Here is an 8,638-nt window from a genome sequence, read left to right as displayed (position 1 = left end):
ACTCTGAAGAGCTGAGTCCTCTGCCCCCACTGTGCTCACTCTGAAGAGCTGAGTCCTCCACCTTCACTGTGCTCACTCTGAAGAGCTGAGTCCTCCAGCACCCACAGTGCTCACTCTGAAGAGCTGAGTCCTCTGCCCCCCTACGGTGTTCACTCTGAAGAGCTGAGTCCTCCATCCTCACTGTGCTCACTCTGAAAAGCTGAGTCCTCCAGCACCTCACAGTGCTCATTCAGAAGAGCTGAGTCCTCTGCCCCCACACGGTGCTCACTCTGAAGAGCTGAGTCCTCTGCCCCCCCACGGTGCTCACTCTGAAGAGCTGAGTCCTCTGCCCCCCCACAGTGCTCACTCTGAAGAGCTGAGTCCTCTGCCCCACAATCCCCCCCCACACCTCATAGTCCTGATCTGACCTTCCCCTCAGGCCTCAGCTTCCTGTATGTAATATGTGTAATATGTAGGCTTGATACTCTCCATCTATGACCCAGAACTGCCCGGGAGGCCACAGACCAGACTCCATTGACAGGAACTTGCTATGGAGTACCTACAAATGGGGTGACCTCACCCACTCTATGCCCAGCGGCTAATAAACTCCCAGAACCAACCACCCAGTGGAGCCTAGCCAACCCAGATAATTGCTATAGCAACTCCACACTTGTAATGAACTCTTAGCTATTTCTGCCGTGGGCCATTAATGGAATAGCTCTTTAAAGCTGACTTTGTCATGGGGTCTAATTGAGCAAAGAACGTGGCTACTCAGAGGCTGGGTTTTCAGCCGCCAGGGCTGGAGGGTCCAAGGCAGACTAGACTGGCTCGGAGGCCCCACCAAGATGTAATTGGGACTTGGGGTGGGGGTGGGGGCAAGCCTCAGATAAGAACTTTGCCAGTGGCTTGTTCCAGCCCTGTCCAGCGTCCACTGTGCTGTGTGACCTTGAGCTGGTCTTAACCTCTCTGGGACTCAGGAGGAGAAGCCTTTCCTCCTCTGGAGACACTCTGACCTGCTCCTGCTTTAGCCTGATTCTCCTCCTGTTTTCATGGGACAACCTTCATCCCTCCCACCCAAGTACAGCCTCTGCCACACAGCTTGAGGCCCCTAATACATAGCCAGTTGTATACATCGGGCTTTGTGACTTGCTAGTTCTCACTCCCAGGACTTTGGGAGAAGCAGGCCCATCTGCAAAGAGGATTCTGTTCATCTCCCTGGTGAGTGATTGCCAGTGTTATGTAAGGTCAAAGCCATCATCTGCTCCCTGCACTTGGTCTCTCTCTACCATGTCCCTCTGTGCCCTAGCCAGGACGGAGCATCTCAAAGCCACTTGGCTTTTGCTTACTGCAGCAGGCTGGCTGGTTGCTGTCAACCTTAGAGAAGGTTGCTCAGAGCCTGCTTCACCTTGTAAAAGGCCGCTTTCCCTTTAGGGCACCAGCATGGTGGGAGGACTCTGTCATAGAAAGGAACCACTCTCTTCCTAGGCAAACAAGGAAACTGGGATTGCTGTGTCCCCCACTTCTCTGGCTTGCTCCTCTAGATACTAGCTGGAAGCTGAAAGTTTAGGCATTTAGGCATCTCTGGGGCCTCTGCACTGTCCAGAGCCCAGGTTACTAACCCACCTCACCCCAGCCTGGAATGCTTTATCCCTTTGTTTAAGTCTGTTGTTCTATCCTGGGGCCACCCCAACAATGTCACAGGCCTGCACTAGGTTTGCAGAGCCCAGAACTCCCAGGGACCACCTAGTCCTCCCTTTGGCGCTTCAGTGTGTCTCATTCAGTGCTGGGAGAGACACCCCATTTTGCAAAAGAATATACAAATTCCAGCTCGGATCTACACCTTGTGTCCAGAGCTGAGGCCTCCCAACTCCCATCCAGGGCCTCTCAATCTGGTGGTGAACCTGCCTTTGGAGTGGAGAAACCGAGATGTGTGTGTCCTAGGGGTGACCAGGCTATGCTGTGTCTTGCAGTGAGCATTCCATCTCCAAGACTGCCCCTGACTTTTCATCTAGGATTGTGTGAGCGCTTGTGTGCACGTAAGTGCCAAGTGCACAGGAAGCAAGCTCCGGATGCTCCCTGCAGCCCTTGCTCTCTCTCAGGGAGGTTTTCTGCACCCACAATCCCCTGCTCTGGTCTAGAACAGCAGTCACGTGGGAGATCTTGGTTTCTATTTATACATAGAGATGGTAGGAAAGAAGGTGAGCCTGGGAGCATGTGTACTGGCATCAGAATCGATTGGGGACTGGTAATTAATTTGTTTAGACCTTAATTAATTCTCCAGTTCTTTCTTATTTGTGGACTGTCACGCTTAATTGTGTTCAGGAGCTCAGGCTTGGAGCAGGCCCTCCGTTAATTGATGTGTGGCTGCTGGGAGGTGGAAGTTAATGGTTTGGGAAGCTGGGCAAACAGTGCCATTAGAGGTCAATAGAGGAGATACTGGAAAAATACATACCCCTGGGTCCAGTCGCTGGTCTCCCGAGCTGAGCCGCTCTGCAGGGACATGTCTGGTCCATAGCCTTTCTGCGAGGCCGTGGAGGAAATGTGGAGGGAGGGAGCGCAAGGCGTGGGTCTCCAGATAAGACAACTGAGAAAACAGGCAGACCTGCGGTCAGAGTGGATGGAACGAGGCTTCTAGAGACCTATCTCGGTGCATTTGGTAAGAACTGGTGCCCCTGCTTCATGTCTGCCTGACTGTACCCAAGGAGAAGGAAACAGCAGCAAGGGCTCTTGGGTAACGAAGACCTTATCTGAACTCGGTGCACCTCTGAACTCAAGCCTCTGTATTAGTTACTGTTCTTGTGCTGTGACAAAAACACCCTAGGGGCAGAGTTTGCTGTTGGTGCACCGAGTTCAGAGAAACTGAGATGTGTGTGTCCTAGGGGTGGCCAGGCTGTTGGCCGGTTTGTTGGTTTGACAGTATAGTTCGTCATGGCAGGACGTCAGGATGGCAGGAGCTGGAGTCACTTTGTTAGTGCAGCAAGCAGTGGAGGGAGAAGAGCTATATAGTGAGACCCAGTCTCAAAAAACAAAATTTAAGAAAAAAAAATAGAAAATTGCAGGGGCTGGGAAGATGGCCAAGGACCTGACATTCAATCCCCCAAACCCATGTAAAAATTGTAGGCATGGCAGCATGTACCTGTAATCCTAGTACTGGAAAGGCAATTCGCCCAATTGGTGAGTTCCAGGACAATAAGAGTTCTTGTCTCTAAGGAGGTGGGTGGAGTTTCCAAGGGTGACACCCGAGGTCGTCCTCTGGCCCCCTGAAGCACACACACATGCACCTGCACACACAAGAACACACATTATGTATTTACACAAATGTCAAGCTGCCACGTGACTTGGCTGGAGGTCAGAGGGGTTTCCTGGGCTCCTTTCAGAGAAAGCCCATTTCGTGGTTTGTGGCTCACACTAGTTTACGTTGTGTCACTGAAGACAGGACATTCAGAATGACGGACTTGGTTCCCAGAGTAGCCCTGACACGTGGGAGCCTGGCCCTCCAACAAAGTGATTGTCATTGGTGACCCCTGGGTTCTAGGAATGTATCTAGTTAGCAGCCCGACCTAGAAAGCTCTAAGGTCACCACTTTCTGGGCAGCTTGCCTAGGTGCTGACATCCTGTAGGTGCTCCATAAATATTACTAAACAAATAGCTATCTTACTCAAGAAGTTTCTGGAAGGCAGAGAGATCCAGAGGCACAGGAGGTAGAGAAGCTCAGGAGAAGGGCAAGGAGGGGAGGAAAAGCTGGGGCAGCTGGAGGGGAGGAGAGGATGGGGCAGTTGGAGGGCAGGAGAAGGTGCCTTGGAGCCTTGGAGTTTAGGGTTTAAACTTCATCTCATCACCTGGGGAGCCACTGCAATCTCCAGCCAGGGGACTGTTGGGCTACGGGAGCCTTTAGAAGGTGTCAGTGCTCCCTTTCTGCCCCCTTCTAGTAACTTAGAAGAGTGGTGTCTTAGCAGGAGTCTCGTTCACTGTGTGTGTGCTTATGGAAGCCAGAGGACGACCGTTGATGTCATTGCTCAGGTACCTAACACCTCTCTCTCCTTTTTCTCTGTTGTTTCTCACTGGCCTAGGACTTCCTAAGAGGACTAGGCTTGCTGTCCAGCCAGCTCCGGGGGTCCCCTATCTCTCCAACACTGGGATTACAAGTGCACACTGTCACACCCGTCTTTCTTCGTGGAAACTAGGGATTGGGTTTAGGACCTTGCGCTCGCGCAGCAAGGACATTCAAACTGTCTCCCCAGCTACCTTAGTGGGAATCTTATGGACAGAGATCACACGCTTCCGAGTTATCTATACCTAGAATGTACAAGCTGATTTTTTTTTTCCAGTTTAGAAATTTCCAGTCCTGAGTTGCTGACACTTCAGTATGGGCTGTGAAACTCTCCACTGATTCCCAAGCTATTTAAAAGAAAATCTGGGCCTTTTAGAGCTGCCTCTCAGATGCAGTATTGAGCCATGCTGTGAAATTAAGCAAATATTAAGGTCAGTGCGCTTCTATGGTGAGCAGAGATCCTCCAAGGACAGGTGCTGCGTCTGACACGGCTGTTTGCGAGTCTGTCAATGTGCGCATGCGTGTGCCTGACCGTGCAGATCCCTGCTGTGTGACCTGAGGACCAGGCTACAGTAGTTGCCTCTGAAGAGAGGATGAGGCTAAGAGCTAGGGGTGAGAGGCGGCTCACTCCTGTTTGATTATCCTCCTTTCTGTGTGGTTTGAGCTGTCTGCCATGCTGTGATGGTTAATATTGTTGCCGATCTAACAGGACCTAGAGTCACCGATGAGACCAGCCTCCGGGCATTGGGAGGGATTTTCCCGATTAGGTTGCCTGAGGTGGGAAAATCCACCGTGTGTACGAGCAGCACAGCGCCAGGGCTGGACAGAATGAGCAGAGGACCCAGCGGTCAGTGCTCTTTCGTTTCTTACTGTGGATATGAAGCGACCGGCCGCTGCTTGCTCCTGTCATCAATGCTGTTACTGCCATGATGGACTGTATCCCCTGCAACTATAAGACAAATGTACAGCGTGTGGGCTTCATTCCCCCATGAAGTAGTGGAGAGGGAAGGAGGGTGGGAAGCAAGTTTGCCTGACCCTTCTTGAAGCTGAGAGCGTGGAGTTTGGAAGAACTTCAACCAACTCTATTTGGAGCTAAAAATGGTAGCTACTTTTTGTTGCTACCACAGTTCTTGGTTTGTTCATAGGAAAAAGATAATTTTTCCTGATAATATAGAATTATTGCATAAAATAAATCCTGTTTCCAGACACAAGTTTGTCTGTACCCTTCCAAAGTCAAGTAAATGCCTAAAAGTTTACAATCAAACTAGGTGGGGTGATGTCTGCATATATCCCCAGGAATAAGAAGGTGGAGGCAGGAGGATCAGAGGTTCAGGGGCATCCTTGGCTACAGAGCAAGCCAGCCTGGGCTACATGAGACTATCTCAAAAGATAAACAACAGTAAAAGTGTAGAATGTCATTATTTATTGTATCCATTTGTATATAATAAAGTCCAATGGGATCACATAAACACTATCCTCACAATAGTTTTTTTTGGAGGACTCTCACAGTCCATGCTGGCCTTGAACTCACTATTGAAATAGGAAAGACCTAGAACTTTCTGATACTTTTGACTCCAAAGTGCTTGAATTATAGGAATATATCGCTACACCAGGCAAATTTTGGAAATCTTTCCATGAAAATCATAAAATTCTAACTTGTGTCCCCCCCTCCTTTTATTGAGTCAGGGTTTCTCTGTAGTTTTGAAGCCTGTTCTGGAACTTGTTCTGTAGACCAGGCTGGCCTCAAACTCATAGAGATCCGCCTGCCTCTGCCTCCTGATTGCTGGGATTAAAGATGTGCACCACCACCGCCCGGCGCCCCTTTACAATAAGATCTAGCCACAGCGATTCTTTCCCTGACAGTTTTTTCTTTTTTTTCAGTTTTGAAATACTGTAGCCAGACATCATAGTGCACATCTATAATCCTAGCTCAGCAAAGCCAGGAGGATCATGAGACTGAGGCCAGCCTGGGCTACAGTTCAAATTCTAGGACATCCTAGGTTATATAGCAAGACTGTCTCCAAATATTAAAGTAAGTGAATTAATGAATAATAAATTATGAAATATTTATTATTTCTTTTCAAATGCAAAGAAAATCAACGAGGTAACAGAAAATGTTAGATATACTTGAAGCCCCGGTGTCCTTCACCTTCTTGATGGGGACCTCTCTGAAGCAACTGCTGACCCACCACCAGTGGGGCCTGCTCATTCTGATTTCTAGATCTCAGGATAGGCATATGCTCCAGAAATGACTGCTTCTGCTGTTTACGAATTGTGCACGCGCATGTGCATCGTACACAGATTTGGGTTGTGCGTGTGCTGTCCAGGAGCTTAGGGGTTTTTCTATCCCTGCCTCCTCAGCACAGACAACCACATATGACTTTTTAAAAAAAAATTAAAAAAAACATGGATTCTGGGGATCAAACTCAGACCCTCATGCTTCTGCAGCAGACATGTTACTGATTGGACCAACCCCAGTCCTGTTTATGCATCCATTACTTTTCTATTGCTGTGATAAAGCACCATGACCAAGACAGCTTACAGGAGAAAGTGTGTGATCGCTTCAGAGGGTTAGTCCACGGTGGCAGCAAAGGCGTGGCAGCAGGAGCAGCTGAGAGCTCACATCCCATGCAACATGCAAGAAACAGAACACTGGGAATGGCTGTGTCTTTTTACAATGTGGTTTTTTTTTTAAGTTTTATTATTTTATGTGCATTGGTGTTTTGCCTGTCTGTATGTTTGTGTGAGGGTATCAGATCTTGGATTTACAGGCAGCTGTGAACTGCCTTGTGGGTACTAGGAATTGAACCTGGGTCTTCTGAGAGACTAGCCAGTGCTCTTAATCACTGAACCATCTCTCCAGCTCCTTAAAATGTGTTTTTTAAACCCCAAAGTCCACCCCTGTGACACCCCTCCTCCAATAAGGCCCCACTTCCTAATCCTTCCCGAACAGCTCTAAGTGGGAACCAAGCTCAATCATGTGAGCCTACGAGGGCCGTTCTCATTCACACCACCACTTTTGTGTGTTAGTCCCTTGCTCTGTTTTGTTCAGTGTGTGTGTGGCTGTGCACACGTGTTCAGAGGTTAGTAGACAACTTCCAGGAATTGGTTTTCTCCTTTCACTGTGTGTGTCCCAGGAACTGAACTCAGGTGGTCTGACTTGGTAATGAGTGTCTTTACCCTCTGAGCCATGGCGCCACCCTTATACTTATTTTTCAGAAACTTGCTTTGGAGATTTTTTTTTCTGTGTTTCCACACACACCTCCGTTTCAGCTGCCATTTGTGGTCTAGAGTGACTGTCCACAGTGATAATTTGGGACTGTTTCCTTTTTCTTTGTCCAGCTGTGCACACAGTCCCATGAGCACACATCCATGTGACAGGGATGGGCTTTTTCTGGACTTCACTTTGAAAACCTTCATCTGTATGTCTGCCTGGGGAGCTGAAATCAGACACAGATCTGAGCCCTGCCTCTGACTGTGTCTCAGCAGCGCGGCCGTGCTGAGAATCCAGGAGCCTGCTGCTAGAAATGGAGGGAGTGTTTCTGGTCAGGCTCTTGCCAGACAGAAGTTTTTCAGATCCACGAGGTCCGGATTTCTGTTCCCCAGGTCTGTGTCCTCTTGAGTATCTCTCAACATTCAGTATTAGCGACCCTTTAAATGTTGTGTGCAGTGGAAATGGTCTCTTCTCATGTGCACGTCCATGCAAACTTCAGTTTTGTAATATTTACTTTTTATTTTTAATTGTATGTATTTGTGTGTGTGCACATGTGTGCGGGCATCTCAGAGGCTGGAATTGAATGTTGGATCCCCTAGAGTTTGAAGCAGTTATGAAGCATCTAACATGATGCTGGGAACCAAATCTGGGTCCTCTGTAAAAGCAGTGAGTGCTCTTACCTCTGGGCCCTCTCTCCAGCCTCGTCTGTTCTCTGTGCTAAGATGTGAGGCCTGGGCTGGGCCTGTGTTCATCTTCCTGCCTCTGCCTCCTGATGCTAAGGTTGTGTTCTCACGCCCGGCTGCTGGTTCTCATTTTCATTGACTTATTTTTCCTTTTAATCCCTGGTGTAGTTGAGAATTTTCTTAACTTTGACGTTTGGGTCTTCAGATAGAAGAAATGAGGTGATCTGAATTTCATAGAAACAAATAAATTCCAAGGCAGATTAAAGACCTAAATGTGAAAAGAAACATTTTCAATTATTTCAAGAAAATACAGATGAGCACTGACAGTTTCTTAATGACACAGAAAGTACTGGGGAAGGGAAGGGCTGCTTATTTGAGGACACATTAAACTGCGACAGACGATGCCATCCACAAAGTGGGAGGACCAGGCCACAGCCCAGCAGCAGCCCTTCGCAAACCATTTGACCAATGAGGATTAGTTTCCAAAATATAAAGAGCTCTTGCAAATTGATTTTTTTCTTAGATTCAGAAGTCTGTCTTTGACTATTCATAAGATTGAGTTCATGTTTATCAGGTTTTTTATATTTCATTTCATAAAACTCTGAGTCTTACATTTTTCTGCCATTTTGACCACTGGATTTTTTCCTCGTGTATGTGTGTGTGTGTGTGTGTGTGTGTGTGTGTGTGTGTGTGTGTGCTTGTGCGTGTGTG

The 8,638-nt window shown here is 48.2% G+C and overlaps 1 protein-coding gene across 1 annotated transcript in view; it reads left to right on the top strand.

Annotated features, from left to right (window-relative positions):
* The window catches only part of Sfxn5 (sideroflexin 5), a 116,896-nt gene that overhangs the window by 75,184 nt on the left and 33,074 nt on the right, over window positions 1-8,638 (top strand). The gene's annotated exons all lie outside the window — the stretch shown is intronic.

The sequence above is a fragment of the Microtus ochrogaster genome, unplaced genomic scaffold, assembly GCF_000317375.1.
Source record: "Microtus ochrogaster isolate Prairie Vole_2 unplaced genomic scaffold, MicOch1.0 UNK62, whole genome shotgun sequence".
In the NCBI taxonomy this organism is placed as follows: Eukaryota; Metazoa; Chordata; class Mammalia; order Rodentia; family Cricetidae; genus Microtus; species Microtus ochrogaster.
This window is presented reverse-complemented; position numbering and strand designations above follow the sequence as displayed.